Genomic DNA, 10,800 nt, shown 5'->3' with positions numbered 1-10,800 from the left:
GGCACAAGAACAGACATATAAACCCGTGGAACAGAACTGAGAACCCAGAAATCGACCCAACTCATTGTACTCAATTAATATTTGACAAAGGAGGCAAGAGCATACAATGGATTCAAGACAGTTGTGCACTGGGGGCGGGGAGCGGGAGGTCCCTCAGTTCGGCCTGTGCCCTCTAGCAGTCCAGGATCTCTCCGTGGATGTCCGCCTGCTGGAAGTCAGACATCCTCTCACAGTCCAGGACCCTTGCTCCTTAAGGCTCACCTGCAGTGGAGGTGGGAGAGACTCCTGCCACTGCGGCTAAGGTCGCCAGCCATGAGCCCGGCTTCTGGTTGAGCAGCCACTACCCGCCCCCCCCCCTCCCCGGGGGAGCGCACTGACCACCAGGGGGCAGCTCCTGCGTTGAGTGCACTGACTACACCCTGGTGGTCAGTGCACATCATAGCGACTGGTCATTCAGCCTTTTATTACATAGGATTATCCTCCTTATGGTTTCCTAGTGAAACAATATCTGTCTCCCTCGACCCCTTTCCCTATTAGACATAAAAAATTTAACTTGGGTGCCTGCTAATCTTTTCTTTTCTTTTTTACATCTTCAGTATTTTTATTTAAATTTTTAGCAATTTGCCAAAACCTGTTTGGCTCAGTGGATAGAGCGTCGGCCTGGGGACTCAAGGGTCCCAGGTTCGATTCCGGTCAAGGGCATGTACCTTGGTTGCGGGCACATCCCCAGTGGGGGGTGTGCAGGAGGCAGCTGATCGATGTTTCTCTCTCATCGATGTTTCTAGCTCTCTATCCCTCTCCCTTCCTCTCTGTATAAAATCAATAAAAATATATTTAAAAAAATAAATTTTTAGCAATTTACATATCTCTCCACCCTTTCTTTTAAGTTAGTGTGACAATTTCCATAATAAACTACTAAAAGAGAAGCTTTGGTCAAAAATGGAATGAAATAGCAAAACCAAAAACCAAAAACAAGAACAAAAACAAACAAAAACCCAAAATACAAACAAAACCCAATCACTGCTGCTTTTAAAAATTCAACACTTTCATCAATTATATTCAAACAAAACCACACAAACAACATTTGCGCGATACATGTCTTCAGTGTTTCCTTGCTTCAGTGTTTCACTCAGCTTCACATTATCCGGAGGCCCTGGATGGAAGACTCTAAGCCTTAGAGGGTCTTGAAATCCCAAATTGTCATGGCTCCATCAATGCCAGTAGTGCAAAATTTGTGACAATCTTACTTATCCACCTCATACATAGATACTTGAGTGATGCTATTCTGGTGCAGAGTCTCCAAGGCTGTATTGCAGCCCTCAGTTTTGGCCCTCTTGTCCATGTTGTGGAAGCGTTCCATGGTAGACATGTTGCGTTGGATGCTCTGTTTTGGAATGTCTAGCTTAGAGACCAAAGTCCAGTAGCTGCAGTCATCATAGTTAAAGAGCATTGAGTAGCAGCCATGGCCAGCGGCTACAATGCTATTCTCCAAGACAAATGACACACTCAGGAGGGGCAGGAACTCTGTTTCCAGAGTTAAGACCTGCATGCTTTTGAGGCACTGGCAATGAATATAGTGCTGTCATGGCTGACCCAGGCCAGTCGACTCCCACTGGCAGAGAAGCTGACGCCATGCACCCAGCTACCAGTACCACTGCCACCAAACTCTGACATCAGCTGACCAAAAGGCATCTTGCTGTCCCAGGGTGTACTGGCTGGCTTTTCATCCACTTCTTTAACGTATGCAGAAAACACTCCGCATTTGAAATCACATGATCCTGCTGGCAGCAAAACATTGTTGGGATGCCAATCCAAGCTGAGGACCGTGGAGCGAATTGGCTTTTTAATGGGCTTGCTTACCCACCAGTCATTTTCAGACTCAAAGTAACAAACAAAAATGAGCCTTGCTCCACTTCCCACAGCAAATTTGTTCTCTAGTGGGGACCACTTGAAAAAAGTGGCTACACGGTTAATTCTCAGGATCACCAGGGTTGGCTTCCAGACACCATCTTTCTGACTCCAGACATAAGCATTGCAGTCTGCCCCCCAAGTGACGATGTGGTCGCTCTTGGGAGCCCAGTTGATATCTGTGATGTGTCCATTGTGCTCCTTGAGTTCATGAGCTTTCACCCACTGGCTCCCGTTCTTTTTATAGATGTGGACTTCATGATTATTGGGGCTAAGGGCAATCTGGGTACGATCCCTGTTCCAGGCATGACAGGTGATTGGCTCTAGTAAAAATTGATGCAGGGGCATTATCATTAGTGGTTTCAAAGGATAGAAAGCTGGGGTCGGGGCAGTCCGGACCGGCTCGGAGTGGAGAATTCGCGGACTCTGGTCAGTCGACATGAACAGGCTCCGGCCCCTGCTAATCTTTTCTATCTACTAGACCAAGCATGTCAAACTCGTGGCCCACGGGCCGCATGCGGCCCACAACAAATATTTTTGTGGCCCAGTCAATATAATGGCATGTAAGAAACGTTTTAATAAAAATTTTGTAACTTAAATTTTACAATATCCTGTTATAGACAACTAGAGGCCTGTTGCAGGAAGATTCCTGCAATAGGGCTTCCTGCGGCGGTCTGCTTCCCTCCCTTCTCCGCAGCCCCACCTGCTTCCCTCCCTTCTCCGCCCCCCCTGCTTGCTTGCTTCTCCGCAGCTTCGCTCCCTTCTGCAACGCTTGGCTTCCTTCTACGCTGTCTTCAGTCTTCGCTCTGCTCCTGGATATGCAAATTAACAGCCATCTTGGTTGGGTTAATTTGCATACTTGATCCTGATTGGCTGGTGGGTGTGGCCTGTGGGTGTAGCAGAGTGATGGTTAATTTGCATATTACTCTTTTATTAGATAGGATTATTATTAACCAACTACAGTGTTCTCCAATGACTGGTTATTATGATCGTGTTGCCTTCACTTCCCTTATGCGCCTTATGCATAGGCGCACCATTTCTCTCCACTAATACTAGCAGCAAATATTTAGCAGCTGATTGCCACATCATTAGTCTTGTACTGACTTGTTTGGTGTGCACACCAGGAAATATTTTGCTTTCGGAGAACAAGAAAAATAGGTTTATTTGTGTTATGCTTATTAATTTGTGCAGTTATTCAGTGTCTGGTAAGTTAATGTTCAAGAAAAAATATTAATTTTTATTAAAATGTTCTATTATTTTATGTTAACGATTACTCATTTATTTCAGCCCTTTGTATTCAGCATGTCTCTATCAAAATCAAGTGGTACTAAAAATAAACGAAAAATTGCTGACGAACACCAACATTTCCAAGAAAAGTGGGAATTGGAGTATTTTTGCTGTGAAGTAAAAAATAAAATAATCTGCTTGATATGTAATAACGCTATTAGTATACCAAAGTTATACATTGAAAATTGAAGCTTTTGTTTTTTTGCGGCCCACATAAACTTAAACCTTGTTTATTTGACACTTGTTAGCCTTTGAGTTTGACATGCTTATATTAGACAATGATATTCTGATTATCAGCTATGATAATGAAGTTAATGTTTTGTTGGCCACACACTGGTGATCTTCTATTATCAATATAAGCTTTGGTACATTTTTTCAGGCTATCTTATATAATAAAAGCCTAATATGCTAAGTATTCAACTGCCCATTTCACTGTTTGACCAGTCGCTAAGATGTGCACTGACCACCAGGGGGCAGATGCTCCAACCGGTAGGTTAGCTTTCTGCTGGGGTCCATCTGATTGGGACTGAGTGAGATGGGTGGGACATGCCCTGGAGCCCTCCTGCAGCCCCTCCCTAGCCCAGATCATGCACCGGTGGGGTCACTCAGCCTGGCCTGTGGGGAATGGGCCAAAACTGACTCTTCGACATCTCCTGAGGGGTCCTGGATTTCGAGAGGGTGCAGGCCAGGCCAAGGGACCCCACTGGTGCACTAATCTGTGCACTGGGCCTCTAGTATCTATTATAAAGGATTTACCTTAAACAAACCCCTGCAAGAACACCTCCCTAATAATTCCCCTGGTAGAATTACATATAGCTCTAATATAGGTGAGTATTTTAGGTGAATGTTGTCTAAATATAGGAATGGGTGAAATTAACTGCCCAGAAGAAAAATTGGAACTTCTGGATAGTAGTAGATACTTGTTCCCTCTGAGATCCTTCCTTGTCTAATATTAGACATTTTCTGTTCCTAATCAGTGTTACTGGTTTAATATTGTTGCTTTTGTTCCTGGTATGTAAATGTTATATTAGATGCAAAAAACCAAAACTTGACAAACAGCAAAAAGACTCGGATCATGGTGGCTCAAAAATGAGAAATGAATACTTTTTAACAATGACATATAGGATCTGACTGCCTCCCATTTACCTGCCCTTTTTTTGAATAATAATAATTTGACTTTAAGTTGATGGGGAAAATGAGACATTTTGGGGGCCTAGCAATCTGAATCTGTGCCATTAACCTAATGCACATTCTTATTAGCCTATAGTCTAGCCACTGCCCTTTTAATTGTCTGGTCTTGCAAGACCTGTTTACTCCCATTTTAGAGAGGCCATAGACCATCCCCAGACGGAGTTATTCATGCTGGCATCAGGCCAGGCCTTTAGTTGTGGTCTCAAGGCCCCAGCACATGGGGCTCTTTAAAAACTTGCAAAGGGGACTGGAAAAACCCTTATTTGGGAGACAAAGGGTGAAAAGGTATAAATAGGAAAAGCTTCCTCCATGTTTTTGCTCAGAATTTGAGAAACCTCTGAGCCTGCTGGTGTAATAAACAGTGTAACTCCATTTCTCTGGGAGTTGCTTAGTTTTTCTCTGGTCTTCTGTAACAAAGTGCCATCTACGGTTATGGTCTTGCCCCATCCCCAGTGGTCCACCCTGTTCAGCAAGACATGCTGACACTGAGACTCCTAGGAATGAGCCTTCATAGCACTGTGGGACTCCATTAACCAACCAAAAGGTTGGTCATGAATGCATCCTTTGGATTGATTTGTGACCAAAAGGGGGATGTGTGGATGAAAGGGGCCACATGCTAACCGGACAAGCTCAGGGAAGGCCTGCATGGCAGTCTGGCAAACTCAGAGACCTAAAGTAACCACAAAGGATAGTATGAAATTAAACACTAACTAAAAGCAGTTATGGTAGGTAGTTATGTCCTAGGCCGGTATCTTCACTGATGAGGTCAACATTTACCTTAACTGAGCCTATCTGTTTTTTTGCATCTTTGATGCTATATCCTTGAAATGTCTGGGTAATTTGTAACTTCCCTTTCCCCCTCACCCCCGACCACTTGGGGCATAACCAAATGCCCTGGGCACCAGGACAGATACCACAAATTCCTTCATTGTTATTATTATGATGTTAATTGTTGACTATTAACTATCCTGCACCCATCTAAGTATGTGTCTATCATTTTAGTTTTTATTCAATCCCATAGGTTTCTCCGCTTTGCTTTCTCCTGCCTTTCTAATCTTTCACCAATGGATTTTATGTAACCCACCTACATCCCCTCCTTTGATTGCAGTGTATAAAAATAGATGAAAAATCTGCCATTCTCTGGAGCATTATCCCAATTCGTTGAGATACTGCTTCCTGGCAATTGTTGGCAGCTTGGCTCAAATAAACTCACACAAATTCTTTACAGGTTTGAATGTTTTTATGTTAACACTCAGCAGGTGTTTGGTGGACCCGACAGTCTCCATCTAACAAGCTATCAGGAGATGCTGATCATACTGGCCTGCAAAGCACTTTCAATGGCAAGCTTGATGGGGATCCCTGCTCCCTAAGAGGACAACATACCCACATAACCCCACCCTTGGCCTGTGCTGTATCCTGGCCATTGGTTTGTCAGCACCACACAGAGAATCCCAGGGATCCCCAAACCCAGAGGATTATTTATTTGTGTGACACAGAAACCCAGCTGGCACCACACCTTCCCCGTGTTCTCAAACTGCTGGGAAGGTTGGATTTCCTCCCAGCAGGAAGGGCACAGAGGTAACTCTGGGGGTGAGAAGGGGTCGTCTGAGTGATGACTGGTGAGGGGATCCACCTTCTGTCTTTGGGTGTCACCAGCCTGGTTTCTGCTTCCAGGGACAGATTCCTAGGACCAGGAGTCTTGGTAGGACCTTCGGTGGGGGTAGGGGTGGGGGTGGGGGACCTGCATGTCCTGGGAAGAGGGGACTGTGTTGGGAGGTCATGTGGCTGTGAGCTCCCTGGTTCTTGAGGGCCATGATTTTTAAAAAATAGAATATTCATTTATTTATAATTATTGCTAAGTAACCTTCTCTTTTAAACAGGAACATAAAAACAGAGTAGGGCTTTGCACAAGTTGAATTTCTAAACAGTTGGTTTGTATACATGTCAAAATAAGTTAGAATGGAATTCATCCAGGAGTTTCCAAGTCACCTGAGAGGCCTCACACCTCTTTTGAAAAGGTTGGGGGCGAGGGGTGAGGACAGGAGCCTTGCTAAGACCACCCTCCCCACCCCGCCTCAAATCGTGAGTCCTGCTGTCCCTTTCTCTTAGCTTTGCCCAGGTCCAAGGCACAGGGTAGGAGCGTTCAGTATCAACGCGGAGAGGGTCAGCTGATGGCGGGGCTGCGGGTGGGAAGGAGAGCCCTACCCTGGGGCCCCAAACCTTCTCCCTTGGGTTTCCAAGACTAAGGCCACTGTGCTGGCATGAGGGAAAGGAGGAGGAGGAGGAGGACGAAGAGGAGGAGGAGGAGGAGGAGGAGGAGGAGGAGGAGGAGGAGGAGGAGGAGGAGGAGGAGGTTGTTCAGGGTTCTTTTTGGTACCAGGGGAGAAAGACATCATGGAAAGAGGTAGTTGTCAGGGATGATGCTCTGAGCAGGAGAAACTGTCTTCTACAGTGACAAGGTCACTTCCACCTGAGGGTCATTGTGGCGGAACCTGGGCGCTGGGGGGCCTGGGTCTGGAGAGCACACTTGGGGCGAGGCTCCGTGGGCCCCAGCCCTCTCATCTGTTGCTTAGTGTGAGCTGTAGCAGAGAAGGAGGGGCCCCTGGCTGCCTGATCCCAGGCCACTGGGTCCTCCCCTCAGACCTGGTCACAGCTACCCTGAGGCTGGGCTTGGCCCTTCACTAAGGTACAGCCTTGGAGGGGCTGCATTGCAAAGTGGTCCCCCAGCCCCAGCTGTCCCCCCACCTGGTTCCTGGGCTGAAGTTGGTGGCTTCACCTCCTTCTGTGCCTTTGGGGACAGCCCTGCCCACCCCTCCCCACGGAGGCCTCAGGAGGCCGGTGGGCGGGAGTCTGGGCGACCTGGGTCCTGAATGTGCTATTTCCCTGAGCGGGGCCTGCAGCCTCCAGTTCCAGGGGCTGGAGCCGGCTAGGGACAGGCGAGGAGGGAGCTCTGGCCTCTGGTGGGTGATGCAGAGCGAGTTACTGGCGAGGGGCTGGGAGGGGGTTGAGGGCCTGCCCCACCTCCTCCTCCTGCTTCCCACCCGCCTCCGGATCCTCCCCTCCAGCAGCTGGGCCTCCAAGACCGGAGCACAGCCCCCGGAGTTTCCTGGGCCAGGCGGCTCTAGATTGGGGGGCACAAAGCCCACAAAGCACACAAGAAAGCTTCCGTTGGGAAAAAGAAACCGGTCTCCATCAGAAAAGGTTATGGGCGACACAGAGTTGAAAAGGAAAAATATAAAATAAATTACCTTCCAAATACCCCCATTTGCTAAATATATATCTCTCTATATATATATATCTATTCCCCCCACCACTATGGTCCTTATTTTCCTTTTTAAATGTTGCTCTTCCCTGGAGCCTGCAGGCTCTTGGCTGTTCCCGTCCTCAAAATGGATGCATTGTTACACCTTAAAGAAGACAAATGCTCCAGCACCACCCCTGACAGTCCCGGTGGGTCCCCAGTGACCTCTTCATGGTGCCCTGCCCCCCGCTCAAGGGGCCTCCGCCTGTCCTAGTTAGTGTGGCGTGTCTGGACTCAGCTCACGGCGGCGACTCTGAGCTGGGACACACCAGGTGTGGGGCTCCAGCTAAGACAGAACTGGGTGACATCTGCCAAAACCCACCTTAGGGCGGTAAGACGGGGCTTCTGGGGGGTTGGCGGGGGAAGGCGTGTGCTGGCCCGGTGGGGGAGCATGTGCACCTGGCTCCAGGGCAGCTTGGGAGGCACCAGGAGGTAGAAGGCTGAGGCCCTGCCTGCTCTGGGCCTGGGCTGTTTCCAGCCACGGGATCGTGGGTGGGGGTGGGCAGTGCTGAGCAGCTGGGAGCTCCAACATCTCTAGAGGCAGGCAGGGGAGAAACAAGGCCTGGCCGAGTGATCCCTACTCAGTGTCAGGGCTCCTGAGGGGCCATCACGTGGCCCTGCCCACACCGGCTGCCCCAGCGCTGCTGGGCCTGCAGACACCTGAGAACCTGTGCCCTTGTGACCTGTCCCTTTCCCCACCCTCCCACAGCAGCAGGCCCAGGTCCCTGTTACCCTTCCTTCCCCGAAAGGCCTGGGGCCCAGGCCCGGTTCATAGCTCAGGCCAGTGGTACAGTCCATTTGGTCTACAAGTCCCTAGTGGTGCAAATGACTCAGTGTCGGGGGAGGGCTCCGCACAGTGGGGCAATAGCTCATTTCCCAGCTGCAGGAGCGCAGCCCGCAGCCCGCTGGTCTTACCCCATGCCCAGGCCTTCCTCACCCGGTTCTGGGCGGCCCAGCTTTGCTATAGCATGTGGTAGTGGGCCATCTCCTTCATGGCCTGCTCGGTGAGGACGCCGGCCTTGGTGCTGCCGTCCATGCCCGCGTATGCATAGGCATTCTCCTGGAAGCCCTCCATCTCCTGCTGGCTATCAAGCTCCGAGGGGTTGGTGCCCGTCAGCTCTGTCATGGGGTCTTGGCTGTCTAGGCTGATGTCCATGCTTGACCGTCATGGGCCAACTCAGGTTGCCCTTGAGGTTAAACTTGCTGGAGCTGTAGGGACACTGGAAGGGCTTGCTGCCCACGTGCAGGTGCATGTGGCCCTTCAGGGCCATGATTTTAGGGAAACCTTACCTCTCTGCGTCTGTTGGTTGAGCCTGTCCATGTGCTCCCTTGCCCTTGGGGCAGCCTCTGTCCTCTGCCTGGGGGACTTGCTTGTGGTCACCCTGCCTTCCCCATGGTGGTACAAGACAGGTGCTCCTAGTCCGCTAGAAGGAGCCTGTGGGAGAAAGTGAACACATGGGAGGGGCCCAGAAGGGTCTGTGATATGGAAATCGGCTCCTTTCCCATCTCCTTCACCAAAGCCAGGTTCCTATGTTAATTTCCTGTGTTTTTGGTGTGTTCCAATGTCGCCCCCTGGAGGGCTTAAGGTGACTTGTGGCTGCATCAGGGATGCTGACCAGGCTCCAGAGGGCAGGAACTGACCCTGAGCCATGGGCGGGATGGGCTCTGACTTCCAGGTTGAGTGGCCAATCACTGTGTGTCCCAGGCTGCCTGACTTCATCCAGGACAGGGTGAGTGCAGGGAGAGGGTGGTGGTTGTCCAGAGGACTCGGATCCAGTGTCAGGAGAACTACCCACCTAGGAGGAGATCACTGTCCCTGAGGTTTCAAGGAAGGGCCTGGTGAGGGCTCCTGTGGGGCTTCCAGGAGAGGGTGCTGGCCTGGGGCTCTGATGCCCAGGATGCACCGTGTGTCCCCATCACAGCACTGGGGCACTGCATCCAAGTCACCTGTGTTCCTGACTGTCATCTACTCTAGGCCTCCCCATGGGGCTCAGGATCTGGAGCAGCTGAACGTGGAGACTTAGCACAGGACCCTGAGAGGAGGCTCCCCTGGGACCCTCACCCCTCTGAGGTCGAAGCCCCCTGGATCCTGGGTTCTCCTGACCCATCCTGCACGGGAAGTACCCCAGGACATCATGGGCTGGTGAGATGTTTTCAGAGACACAGCCAGGTGACCCCACAGATCAGGGCCTTTGGGCACAGAGATTTGCCCCCTGACTTCCTTTGAGGTAAAGGTGGGCTCCTTCCTGCTGTGGTAGTAACTCCACCTGGGTCCAGAGTCCAGAATTTGTGCCAGGTCAGGTGTCACTGAGAAGAGGAAGGACACAGGCTGTCACAAGACCCACCTGGGGAGATGAGATGTCACTCACCAGGTAGAGGTTGGGATGGCTGTGATTTTGTAGGAATAAATGGGGGTCTGACCCCTCACTGTTAGGAGAGCCCTGCGCTCCCTATGTGGGACAAACAAGGGCACTTGCTGGCCTCCTCCCATGCTGACACCAGGCCCTGGTCTCCAGGGAACATGCTCTGACCACAGATGCCACAGGTGGTAGGATAAGAGGGCAGGTGCCAGGCTTTAATTGTGTGGTTTCCATCATTTACTTAAAGGTGTCTGTGAAGCCATGTGAGGGTGCAGACAGGCAGTGCTGGGTATCAATCTGTCTGGGTATCAACCTGGGCACAAGGACTGGACCTTCCCATCTGTCATCAGGGGTTATCTTAGATGCCAGCGCCCTGGCTTTGCCTCCCGTTCTCACTGCAGGTTCCCTCATCCTCAGACTCCTGATTCCCTCCTTGCTCAGCACGGCCTCTGTGGCACAAGGTCCAGGCACTCAAAGTGCCAAGTGACCAAACCATAGGCCTCAGTAACCCTCCAGACGTCGGAGGCAGGTGCAGGTGCTGGGATCAGGGCCCCCTCATGGGAAAGGGCCTCCAGGTCTGAGTAACCACCACCTGTGGGGACTGGCAGGTCCTATCATGGCGGGTGGCAAGTGGTCTCAGGGTGCACCCGGGAGCACCCAGGAGCTGCCCTGAGAGCTGAGAGCCCTGTGGGTGCTTTCATGCAGTGACTTGGTTTCCAGAGCTTCCCGCTGTCTGTGGACTGGCCAGAAGGC

General features: G+C 50.6%; 1 pseudogene across 1 annotated transcript; it reads right to left on the bottom strand.

Moving 5' to 3' along the window:
* Positions 1-1,135: 1,135 nt before the first annotated feature.
* LOC308236144 (actin-related protein 2/3 complex subunit 1A-like) lies at positions 1,136-2,216 on the bottom strand (annotated as a pseudogene). The gene has a single exon. The product of its transcript is annotated as an actin-related protein 2/3 complex subunit 1A-like (transcript).
* Positions 2,217-10,800: the final 8,584 nt, after the last annotated feature.

Source organism: Plecotus auritus (assembly GCF_963455305.1).
Source record: "Plecotus auritus genome assembly, chromosome: 10".
Classification (NCBI taxonomy): domain Eukaryota; kingdom Metazoa; phylum Chordata; class Mammalia; order Chiroptera; family Vespertilionidae; genus Plecotus; species Plecotus auritus.
Note: the sequence above shows the minus strand (reverse complement) of the source record. Positions and strands in the feature narration are given on the sequence as shown.